This window comes from Copadichromis virginalis, linkage group LG15 (assembly GCF_057382275.1).
Source record: "Copadichromis virginalis isolate Kocher_CV1m ecotype Utaka linkage group LG15, C_Virginalis_male_GT1.1, whole genome shotgun sequence".
Classification (NCBI taxonomy): domain Eukaryota; kingdom Metazoa; phylum Chordata; class Actinopteri; order Cichliformes; family Cichlidae; genus Copadichromis; species Copadichromis virginalis.
Genome location: NC_140632.1, coordinates 13,999,118 through 14,012,297, shown reverse-complemented (window position 1 = coordinate 14,012,297; position 13,180 = coordinate 13,999,118). Strand labels below are relative to the sequence as shown.

At 41.6% G+C, this 13,180-nt stretch overlaps 1 long non-coding RNA gene across 2 annotated transcripts; it reads right to left on the bottom strand.

The window, feature by feature from the left end:
* LOC146692106 (uncharacterized) lies at nucleotides 1-10,981 on the bottom strand. Of its 2 annotated transcripts, XR_014915132.1 has the most exons (4): nucleotides 10,638-10,981; nucleotides 2,020-2,170; nucleotides 1,497-1,589; nucleotides 1-1,197 (listed from the first exon to the last, which is right to left on the bottom strand). It is a non-coding gene; the product is annotated as an uncharacterized LOC146692106 (long non-coding RNA). The 2 variants fall into 2 exon arrangements; XR_014915131.1 differs by lacking the exon at nucleotides 10,638-10,981 and having other exon boundaries at nucleotides 2,020-2,407.
* Nucleotides 10,982-13,180: the final 2,199 nt, after the last annotated feature.

Below are 13,180 nucleotides of genomic sequence, written 5' to 3'. Positions count from 1 at the left end.
TAACACAATGCCAATGAAGTGCTTTCCTTTAACAATGCAAAGTGAAGTGTCCACCTCAACAGCCACAATTTAAAAAAAAAAAAAGTAACAACAACAACAATAATAATAATAATAATAATAATAATAAATAGTCCACTGATATTAGCAATCAAAGAAAATTACATCACCATCCCAAATAAAACTTTAACAAAACATGCCAACATTATGGTCTAACAATAAAACAGCTTGTCAGCGTTCAGTTTTTTTGCAACAGCACAGCAGTAACCATTTAACACTCGCCACTGTCAACATTTATTTTACCAGTGTTTGGGCAAAAAACTTCAGATGGAAACATTTTAACATGGAAACAATTGTTCGTCTTTAAAAGTCCACAAAATATACATTCATCCTGCATTCCCAACTTGGATGATCTGATATCCTCGTGTTGGTGTTGTTCCCAGACCATCATGAAAATGTTGTTCCAGGTTCAACATTGCAAGTGACCAATCACATTGTTGTGACGTTATTCTATTCCAAGCCATTCGTGCATTTATGAAATTCCAATGTTGCAAGGACAATATCAATTCTGCTTACTGTTTATTAAAGGGTTACGGTTAGGGTTAGGGTCAGTTGATCGGCGGACAGAGGCGGTTTCACGCAGCTTAAGTACAGTTTTTTGTTTTACGCCGGTTTTTCCCGAAGTCGCAAAAGTATGACGTCACAACATTCTGATTGGTCACTTGCAATGTTGATCCTGGAACAACATTTAGTATGATGATCTGGGAACAACACCAACACGAGGATATCAGATCAACCTCCTAACTTACCCTTATTTTTAGTATGTATTGCAATTACCTTTACAATGCACACAATGTAACACAAACTGAATATGAACATATTTCTACCTCATAACAATATGCCTTGAACGCTAATATACACACCACCCTTCAACATTTCTGGTGCAGTATCATCTCTCAATTAAATCCTTTAAATCTCAATACTTTTGATTGTCTCTTAGCTTTCAGTCTTGAGGTTAACTGAGATTCAGTGCATATATCCCACCCATTAAGAGTGCACATGCAGAGGCCAGGTCTTCCAGGTCATGCAGGACACACTAGATGGTTATACCCACATCGGCTGGAGGAGTGCTGGCATCAGCTCTTTCGATGGTAAAGATAGCAAGGGTAATTTGTTCCAGCTCCCTCTGAACAGCTGTAGCTTAGACACAAAAACATAGAAAAATGGCATCCAGTTTTAAAAAAAGAAAAAGAAAAAGGGCCAAAGCTACCCTTTAATGACGTAAACACAATATTAGGAACATGCACCCCAGTGCGCCACTATTTTAGACTACAGATTCAACGATAAATATAAATAGTTTGGGTATACAAGAAGATTTCCCAAAACATTTAAACAGGTTCCATGCAAATTACAACAACAACAACACTACAACATGCAACAACATTAGTTATTCAAAATTTGGTTTAATACAGATAAAAAACTAAACTAAAATTACCAACCAATTATTCTTTGAAGAGGATGCTTGGGTCTTCATTCAGGTAAAAAGGTAGTGCCCTGAGGACACACTCCCTCCCCTTTTCAATGGTTTCCTTCTGTAGAGAGTGGCAGAGATACAGGAAGAGAAAACAGATATACTTTAGGATGACAGAAACTCACATTATACGCAAAATGAATGACATATCCACTGCACAGATAGACATGTACACAAGACCAACTAATCATCACATGGGCAGGGTTTCCACCACATTATATATGTCCATAATGGAGGTAAAGACAAACTAATACATCATCTTTTTTGCATTCAAAACATAACATAAAAACATTCACTTCTGGTTTAACCTAAATCAAGGGATCAGATTTTACATATGTTTAGGTAATTTAAATTTTCCAACGTTTTGAGTACCAAACTTTGTCTTGCTTAATATAAATGTAAGTGCACTGTGCAGCTACCATACACTAGCTGTTTAAATTTGAAAATGATCTTATTAGCCATAATATTTTGCTACCAACAGAATAACGCACCTGTGTGGCTGGGGCCAAAGTTTGTCTAATTTTCTTCCCTGCAACGCCTCCTTTTTTCTTGAAGACTTTTATGAGCTGGTCAGTGTATTGGTCAAGTTGTGTAAAAAGCCTTGGAACATGCAGTAGTAATCCTCACATATTCTGCTTCCACCTGAAAATATGTCAACAAACACAACATACTGTACTGTAAATATACATACTATATGTACACATATACAAACTAAAACTAATGTAGTAAGACCTCATTAAAGCTATAATTTTAACACAAACATTTACACAAAATGCTAATGGAGCCATTACAGCTTTTATTGTTATTTATCAAGTTCCAAAAAATATTGATCACAGCTGATCTGAAAAGAATTTCATGCCTCAGGCCCTTGAACTGCAACCTTTATGTGAGAGATACACATATCGACGGGGCCGGGTTATGTTAAAAAGTATAAATGGTTATACTTTGTTCATTGGTTCAAAGGTACCCCACACTTCTTTTTTGGTTGCTTGTTTGTTCTGGTATATTTTTCATTTGAACTGTTATTCTGCCAGAGTACTCATATTAACCAGATGGCATTGAACGCCCCATTGGTGTGTTAGGAAAACTCTTTTGTACAATTGTTCCTTGAAGGGGTTTTGGAGTGGTTCTTTTTCCACCGCAGCAAAGGGCTAGGAGTCGGAGAGGAGCTGCTGTATGTTTTTGTTATGATCGGATTGTGAAATAAAGCATATACAGTGAGAAAGCAACTCCAGGAGTCATCCCTGCCTTAAAGCTGCAACATATCATGGCGAGCCAGCCAGGAGGAAGGTTTGAAGAACTTCCCGCACGAGAGTGAAGCAGAAGCCTGGTTAGCGCCATTAGCGGCTAACGTTAGCGCTACCGCACGGCTGAAGAAAAACCTTTCTCCAAGCACCGGACCTGAAATCTGACGGACTAAAGACAAGCTTGTGAGTACCCACAATGGAGATAGAAGCCCGACGAGATAAGATCACCGCCACACTCTGCCAGCTAAGTCGTGATCAGCTCATAGAAGTGGGTTATAAGGTGAAAGGCTTTGCTACACCGCTAGATGAGCCTACAAAAGACACTTCCAGACGCCAACTGATGAAAGTTATAGAACATAAACTGGACAAGGTGGAAAACAGTTATACACCAGACGATGCTGTACAGTTTGTGAAAGAACTTTTATCGTTTTTGGGCGAATATAAAGCTAAAGACAATACGGCCGAGAGTGATTTTTCCCGCCCTTCAGACGCAAGAGACAAGTATGACGAGCTGCAGGAAGAAATTAGAGCGATAGGGCAGAAACTCAAGATGGCGGACGCTGCCCCGAACCTGCTGTCTTCTAAAGTACCAGAGGTGACAATTCGCAGGGAGTTTCGCATCTGTGGCCAAATAGGTGAGGGAGGGCAGCGCGATCGGCTGTCCTATACCAACCTGCTGCATCAGATGGAAAATGGGCTCCGCAAAGGCCACAGTGAGTCAGAAGTTATTGAAGCAGTGATAAGAGCCATCAATCCAGGTCTCAAACTGCGTGATATGCTTGAAATAAAGACTGATTTGACACTCACACAGTTAAAGACAATATTAAAAGGACATTACCGAGAAGATGACACATCTGATTTGTACCAAAAACTGATAAATATTTCCCAAGATCCAAAAGAGTCAGCTCAAGACTTTTTATTCAGAGCCATTGAGCTTAAAGATCGCCTCCTGTACGCATCCAAGGACAAAGAAGCAGAACACTACAGTCGGGACCTGGTAAAAAGGAAGTTTTTGAGATCAGTGGGTACTGGGCTGCAAAATGACAACATAAAGTTCCAGATTAAAGCCCTTCTTGACAACCCAGATGTGACTGATGAAATGCTGATTGAGAAACTAAATGAAGCTGCCAATCTCGAGACAGAAAGACTGAACAAGTTAAAGAGGAACAATACAAAACCACCAAGAATCAATGAGCTACATACTAGGGATGAACCACGCAGCAGCTCACAGATCCCCGCCACCAAGGAAGACAAGAAAAATCATCCTCCACCCGAAATGCACGACCTGGTGAAAGAGCTGAGGAACGAGGTTGCAGAGGTGAGGCAGATGGTTCTTGCTTCCCTGAACGCTGGCAAGTCGCAGACTACAAAGAGGACATCAGATGCTGCCGCGGGTACCTGGAGGAAGAAAGGCTGCAGGACCTGCCAGAGCAACGGAGAGGGAGACAACTGCACCCACTGCTTTAAGTGTGGCCAGCCTGGCCACATCTCCAGAGGATGCCGAGCTCCACTTCAGCTGCAGGGAAACGCCAGAGGGCCACTGCCACGGGACCAGCAGTGACCCCACCGCCACATCAGGAGTCCCGCCGCTGTGGTTGCTGCCACCAGAGAGAGTCGGTCAGCACCCCACTCCAGAGGTGTGCAGGCTGCTCATCTGTCAGTTACTGTTCTAAAGCCTGTCAGGGACAACACTGGCACCATCACAAACATGTATGTAAAGCGGTGAGGCTAGTTGAACAACATTTGAGGGAAAGAGAGAAAAAGGGGTGGTTGTCATACATGGGATATTCTGACCTTCTATCAGATAAGCAAGGACAAAAATTAGTGAAGCTGATTGGTAGACGAAAAATGGTGAGATGCACCTTTGACAATGTACCAGTCACCGCATTGTGGGACACGGGTGCACAGGCTACCGTAATAAATGAGAACTGGAGAGTCGAGCACTTACCTCACACCACTATCAGGGGGATAGATGAACTCTTAGGTTCAGAACCATTAAATGGGCTCGCAGCTAATCAGACAGAGATACCATTTATGGGGTGGGTCCCTGTAGAGTTTAGACTGACGGGGGTGGAGACGACCAGCTCGAGTCTCCTAGTGCCCGTATTGGTCTCTAGTGACCCAAATGTAGCTCAGGATCCCATTATTGGATACAATGTTATAGAAGAAATCATCAACGAGCAACTTAAACAACAGGGTGTTAAAAACAGTGACTGTGCTGCAAATATTGTGAGTAGTGCTTTTGGTATTGACGTCGGATCTGCTAAGACTTTTATCCAGTTGATAGAGACACATCGAACAGCTGCGGAAGAGATCCAAGTCAAGACAGGGCGGAGTAAAGTTGTTTTAGGCCCTAGTGAAGCTACTACCATTCGCTGTCGCACACGCATACAGGCTGACGAGGACACTGTAATGTTATTTTGTCCTGTTCTGAACCCCAGCCTGCCTGAGGGGCTTCATTTGCAGGAAGTATTGTTTAAAGTAAAAAGGGGCAACTCAGCCATGGTCCCAGTATCTGTCACAAATACCACATGCCATAATATTACTGTAGATCCGCGTGTGGTCCTGGGGCACATTGAGGGCGTAAAAGCAATATACCCAGCTGCCCTAAAACCTGTAGAAACTCCAACAACTAAAACAGCAGACGATGCAGGTGTCGAAGTCCCATTAGCCCCCACAGGTGAGACAAGTGGTGTTTGGGATCCCCCTGTAGTTCTAGACCATCTAACGAGTGGCCAACAGTCGGCGGTGAGGATGATGCTTAGGGAGGAATGCAAAGCTTTTGCAAAAGACGAAAATGATGTAGGCTGCATTCCTAGCCTTCGGATGCACATCACCCTCAACGACCAAACACCAGTTCAAAAGACTTACAACAGTGTGCCTAAACCTCTGCATCAGGAAGTAAAAGCTTACCTGCAAGACTTGATCAATAGGGGGTGGGTTACAAAATCCAAGTCGCCTTATTCGTCACCGATAGTCTGTGTTAGGAAAAAGTCCGGTGACCTCAGACTTTGTGTGGATTATCGAGAACTTAATCGCAAATCGGTGCCTGACAGACATCCTATTCCCAGGATACAGGACATGTTGGACAGCCTTACTGGTAGCTCCTGGTTTACAGTACTAGACCAGGGAAAGGCTTATCATCAAGGATTCCTAGACGAAGACAGTCAGCCACTCACTGCATTCATCACCCCCTGGGGTTTATACCAGTGGGTTAGAATCCCATTTGGACTCAGCTCCGCCCCAGCAGAGTTCCAGAGGAGCATGGAGGAGTGTCTTTGGGGTCTGCGTGATGATATCTGTCTACCGTACCTTGATGACAATTTGGTCCACAGTAAATCTTTTGAGGACCATGTTGAGCATGTAAGAGCCGTGCTACAAAGGTATCAGAGACATGGGGTCAAACTTACTGCTAAGAAATGTGAACTGTTCAAGCCTAAGGTCAGGTTTTTGGGTCGAGTGGTGTCAAAAGATGGCCATAGTATGGATCCAGCAGAAGTCGCCTCCGTGATGTCACTTAAAGAGAAACACCCTAGTACAGTGGGGGAAGTGAGACAGATTTTGGGCTTCCTATCTTATTATAGAGCCTATATACAGGACTTTTCACGTATCGCCAAACCTTTGTATGAACTGCTAGCAGCCCAAACAAATGCTAAAAGTAGCCCACAGGACTTAAAAACACAGAACAAGAGAAGGAAGGAGAAAAACAAACAGGCTAAAGGACAGTTGCCTTCATCAGCCCCTGTGAAATGGACAGAGTCACACCATCAGGTTTTGTCTTAGTCAATAAACTGGCCAGTCCTCCGATCCTAGGCTACCCTGATCTAGACCAACCATTTGTGCTTCATACTGATGCTTCTCAAGCAGGGTTAGGAGCAGTGCTCTACCAGCGCAGTAATGGCAAGTTAAGAGTCATAGCTTATGGATCTAGAACGTTAACGCCGCCAGAAAAAAATTACCATATGCATGCTGGCAAACTGGAGTTTTTAGCTCTCAAATGGGCTGTCTGTGAGCGCTTCAGAGATTATTTGCTGCATGCACCATCGTTTGTGGTTTATACAGATAATAATCCACTCACCTATGTGTTAACGACAGCAAAGTTGAATGCATCAGGTCAGCGTTGGGTGGCTGAGCTCGCAGATTTCAACTTTACGATAAAATACAGGCCAGGAAAAACAAATGCAGATGCAGATTTTTTATCCAGGATGCCCCTCGATTTTGAGGACTATATGAACTGCTGTACACAGACGGTTAGCCAGGACGTGGTTGTAGCCTCACAGCAGGGCATATTAGTGCAGCAAACAGAAGCTCTAATGTTTAACGCTGTCTCCTTCCACACCCTTCAGCATCAAACACAAGCAGAGGAACTGCTGGACATGATTCAGCCAATACCGAGAGAGGAAATCTGTGCAGCACAGCGGCAAGACCCCGTGATAGGTAAAATGTACGAGTCTGTAGTGCAAAACAAAAGGCCCACCACACAGGAAATTAAGACTGAGAGCACTGAGTTTAAAGCATTGGCTAGAGAGTGGAGCAAACTGAAAATCAGAGAGGATGGAACTATGTTCAGAGAGACTCGACACAAAAAACAACTAGTTCTCCCCTCAGTTTACCACCCACTAGTGCTCAAAGAACTACACCAACAGATGGGCCACTTGGGATCAGAAAGGACCCTAAATTTAATTAGGGATCGTTTCTTCTGGCCTAAGATGCAAAGAGACATTGAACACTTTGTCAGTAATGTTTGTGAGTGTCTCAAACAGAGGAAGCCAAACAGACAGGCACGGGCACCTATGTTGAGCATAGAGACCACTCATCCATTTCAGTTGGTTTCAGTTGACTTTTTGCACCTGGAGCAATGCAAGGGGGGGTGTGAATACATACTTGTAGTTATGGACCACTACACCCGCTTCGCTCAGGCCTACGCAACTACAAATAAGACAGCTAAGACTGTAGCAGAAAAACTATTCAATGATTATTGTCTCAGGTTTGGTTTTCCAGAAAAACTACACCACGATTTGGGGCGAGAGTTTGAGAATAGACTATTGCACCATTTAAAAGAACTGGCTGGTGTTAAAGGGTCACACACTACTCCTTATCACCCACAAGGAAATGGGCAGACCGAAAGATTCAACAGGACCTTGCTCTCGATGTTAAGAACACTAACAGAGGAACAGAAAAGAGACTGGAAAAGCCACCTCCATAAAGTTGTACATGCCTACAATTGTACTGTTAATGAGGCCACTGGCTACCCTCCTTTTCTCCTAATGTTTGGTAGGTCACCACGGTTACCAGTTGACCTTCTCTTTGGCATTGAGCAGGAGGACAGTTCAGGCTCCTACCAGGACTATGTGGACAGATGGAGAAGGAGAATGGCTGAAGCTTACACTGTCGCCTCCAAAAATGCAGCTAAGTCAGCTGACCGAGGTAAAAGGCAGTACAACAAAAGTGTGCATGGTCCACCACTTCAAATAGGGAGTCGTGTCCTTGTTAGAAATGTTGTGGAGAGGGGTGGGCCAGGTAAAATCCGCTCCTATTGGGAAGACAACATCTACATCATTAAAAGACAAAAGGGAGAGGACAGTCCTGTGTTTGAGTTAGAGCCAGAGAATGGTAAAGGCAGGACAAGGATTTTGCACAGGAATATGTTGTTGCCTTGCGATTTTCTTCCGCTCCCAGCAGATAAGGAGGCAACTGTAACTAGTACTAAAACAAGGAAAAGACATTATAACAAACGGAAACAAACATGCATGACTCCGACACAAGTGGGGAGTGAGGAGGAGGAGGACACAGATGAGTTTTCTGATGCGGTTTTCACCTGGCCTTATCCTGAGCCTCAGTGTTCACCTACATTGGACCCCACAGCGGCAGAGTTTATGCCACTAAGGGACGGGGGTGAGCCAGATGAGCTTCCTCACATGTCAGGAGATGGCCAGGGGGACCCCAGCCAAGCTGATGAGGAGAAAATGGACAATAGGGAACCAGAGGATGTGGCTATTGTGGGGGCAGGGGAGGTGGACAGCAGCTCTGATGTCGAAGAGGCTTTGGAAACAGACCAGCCAAGTCCATACCCAAAGAGAGAAAGGAGGAGACCACAGACTTTGACCTATAGTAAACTTGGACAACCAAGTCTTGAAGAAAGAATAGTGGCCACCAAATGTGTGAATATTCAAGGTTACTGGCGACCTTGGTAAAAGGGGAAGATATAATGTTTACACTTGGTACCCCTATTTCAGATTGTAACAAATGTACCTATGTTGATTGAAATATTGTGACACATGGATTGCAGGCCGAACATGTGTATGAGTAAAGGGAAGATGCTTAGTGTTCAGATGAGATGTGGACAAAGTTAATGCCTTTACAGGAGAGTACAAATAGCATGGTAATTTGATAGATTGAATTGTGGACAAAAAAAAAAAAAAAAGCTGAACTGATTATATCAGGAGTATACACAACTACAGTGCACGGTAGTTTGGGTAACTTAAAAAAAAAAAAAAAAGGGTGTAAGGTAACCTGGTACATAGTCCATGCCATTCTATTGTTCTCTATGGATTGTCGATTATAAGGTACATTTATGTCGGGACGACATTTCTCGAGTGGGGGAGAGTGTGAGAGATACACATATCGACGGGGCCGGGTTATGTTAAAAAGTATAAATGGTTATACTTTGTTCATTGGTTCAAAGGTACCCCACACTTCTTTTTTGGTTGCTTGTTTGTTCTGGTATATTTTTCATTTGAACTGTTATTCTGCCAGAGTACTCATATTAACCAGATGGCATTGAACGCCCCATTGGTGTGTTAGGAAAACTCTTTTGTACAATTGTTCCTTGAAGGGGTTTTGGAGTGGTTCTTTTTCCACCGCAGCAAAGGGCTAGGAGTCGGAGAGGAGCTGCTGTATGTTTTTGTTATGATCGGATTGTGAAATAAAGCATATACAGTGAGAAAGCAACTCCAGGAGTCATCCCTGCCTTAAAGCTGCAACATTTACCATGGTTCAGATGTGGAGAAGAAATAACAGGGGCATGGGATGGGTCACAAAAGAAAAACTTAACTTATAAAACAGTTTTGTTTTTAAAAGTATAACAGTTCACATACCACATACAAGCTCAGCAATACCACATACACCACATCAGTATAGGAGGGAGCAGGTAAAGGCAGGATCTGAGATTTATAAAGTAAAACAAGAAATTCATTACTTAATTTCAAGAAGCAAATTATTGTTTGAATTACAACTAAATAAAATACTACTCAGAAGAAAAGCAAGAGATTGACACTGCCATGTGCTAACTTTCTATAGAAGCAATTATCACCAGGTCTGTCGACCTCCATTGTCTGTCCACTCATATGTCTTGAATAATTTTATTAAAAAAATTAAGTGTGTACTTTCACAAACTGTAATTTATAACTACATTGATATGTATAACTCCGCTAGGAAACATGCTGTATTTACAGACCATTTTTACATAATACAGATTACTGATAGAGCAGAACAATGGTGTCACAGTGGCTTTCGCCCTTGACTTTTTGGATTTTAAATGTCACTTTATGCTATCCTTGCTATCCTATTCGATATTTCCGACTCTCGGATTACAGAAAAGGAATCCCAAGAAAGCAAATGGAAAAATAACCCCTTGAAAGAATAACCCCATGAACCCCTGTAGCTAATCCCTTAATAAAACAAAAAACAATAAAAATGTTTCTTACACAGTCCACAAAATAAGCATGTCCAGGACCCAGTAAAACTAATGTAAAACAAGCACACGCAAACGATATAACATGTCTTGTAAGACAAACGCAAAATATAACCATGCTGGACATATAGATACTACACAACATAGTCAAAGAAAAAAGTGGTCTTACCTCTCAAAGAAACAGCAGCTTGGCGCCAAAACAGCCTTTTTCAGTTAAATTTGAAGTCTTGTGCATGAGCAGGCACAAGCCGTGAAACCTTCTTGTTCTGCGCGGTTTCATTACAACTGTTTTTGCATTACTGCCACCTTGTGGATATACAAGGTATATCGATCCTAATTGACTTAACTTAAATGTTATGCGATCAAGTAACACATTAGTATTATGTACGTTGAATAATAGACACAATTACGTAGACTTGATTAGAAAAACATATGTTAACTTAACAAAAACATATATTTTAAGTAAAATGAAAATAAATAATTAATATACACTGAACAATCCACCTCATTCATTTTTTTGAGTGTACCAACCTAAGTTCAAGTAATTTTGTAGTTATTTTTGCAGCGCATGGTCAGAAAGGACGGTGGTTCTTTGGTGGGGAACTCCAGGTCTCAAGGGCCGGTGTCCTGCAGGGTTTAGATATCACCCTGGGTCAACACACCTGAATCAAATGTTCATTACCATTAGTTCATTACTAGGACTCTGGAGAACTTCAAGACAAGTTGAGGATGAAATTCAGCCATTTAAATCAGCTGTGTTGGATTAATGATGCATCTAAAACCTAAAGGTTTGCTCTACTAAAGATTCATAAGCATACTAATGTCAGCTAATCACCATTAATAGTGTATTTTGCAGGTGTGTGGTCACACTGATGGATATTATTCAGAGCCTACTAATGGAAAAGTTCAAGTTGCTTAAATGATTTATGACTCAATTCATTAGTTACAACTTACACATTTGGTAAACAGAGCATCTCATCAGAAAATGGACCAAAAAAAGTTAAGTTGGAAGTGCATGTTATTAAGCAGAAAGCTGTAGACTACATTGATTTATTGTATTTTGCTTGAAAACACCCCGAAAAATTCCATTAAATAATTTGAAGCATTTATAAATCAGCTTGTTCATGATGATGGAGCGTGTGCCTCCAGCTTCCTCTGAAGCTATGATCTATGTACTACACATAATCTCTGCAGCATTGCTTACATCCAGCTGCCCTTGATGCTGAAACGAAATCGCTTCATTTAATGACCGTATTGACCATATAACTGACAAACCACTCGGCTGAAATTTGGTCAGTGGCCTTGAGAGATGTAATCTGCTTAGCTGACCTCCTGCCACGTGTCATCTCTTACTTTGATTGCCTGCACCCGTGTCATCTCCACCTAAAGCTCGGCTTCGTTTTACAGTCTAGAGCCTAGATCAGCTGCTACTCTACTCTCACACAGTAGCTCACTTAATGGAATTAAACCCATCTGTCTGTATTTTAGCAAGAGTCAGCAGCATTACTCACTCGGTTATGTAAATGGTCTTTGACTGGACTCCATTCATCTCCAGTGCAACTGAGATCTGGTGCATTAAAGCTATGAGGTGTCTGTGACTGATTAATAGAAAAGATAGACTGTACCTTCAAACAGCATCGTGTGTTGTTGCTTCTGTTGCTCGAGGCCTTTCTTATTTTCATATTTTTACATTTTAATCCTTATATTTCATGCTTATATCTATAACAAAAAGCTCTGTATTTGTAAATATGTGAATTTACTTTCTTGTGAGAAGTTAGATGGAAAGATTGGAAACACCAGCCATAAATAAAGACAAGGAAATGGTAAGGCTTGGTGTTCTGAGAGTATACTAACCACATTAAACCTTCTAGACTTTCACAAGCGTACTAATACACTCTATAAATATCTATAAATAGTGAGTTCTCAAGGTTCTGATTGAGTAATTCTTAACCTTGTGGCAGAGCCAGGCTAGCTATTTATACTATGATTTCACTCATTATGCTAAGCAAAATAAATAAATTTAAAAAAATTGATTCCCAGTCAGAAAGCTCCACCTTCTCTCTAGAGAATAGCCACAGTGCTGATTGTCAGCTGGCTGCTCTCCCCTGAACTCCCTCTGTCTAAGACTTTGGCAGCTTGTGTTCATGTTAAATACACACAAAGACCCAACAGGACGCTGTCATGCAATATTTGACAAGTTAGTATTTAATGACGATATGTGCTCTATCCCCCCAGTCAAGCCAAAGCAGCTTACTTTACCCCAAGTGCAGGCGGGCTTTAAACCGCCAGTATAAACTAGTGCAAACCATAGACTGTATATGAAAGATGGGCAAAGCTATTATAATGCCACAAACAAACTAACTAACATAAAGTTACACCATAAGTAAGAAAGTAATTTTTACTTCTTATTATAGTTGGATTTTATCTATGATGAAGAGATTCAAGTAAAGTATTACAAATTCAAATCAAATCTTTTAAAAATCTTAAAAAAAATCAGGGGGTCAGCAACCTTTAACACCCAAAGAGCCATTTGGACCCGGTTTTCACGCAAAAGAAAACACTGGGAGCCGCAAATACTTTTTGACATCTAAAATGAAGATAACACTATACATATTGTTTTTTACCTTTATGCTTTGTGTGAACAACTAAGGTGTGTTGCTTGTGAAATCCATGAAGTGCTACAGAGAAAATTACATTTATGTAATGAACACA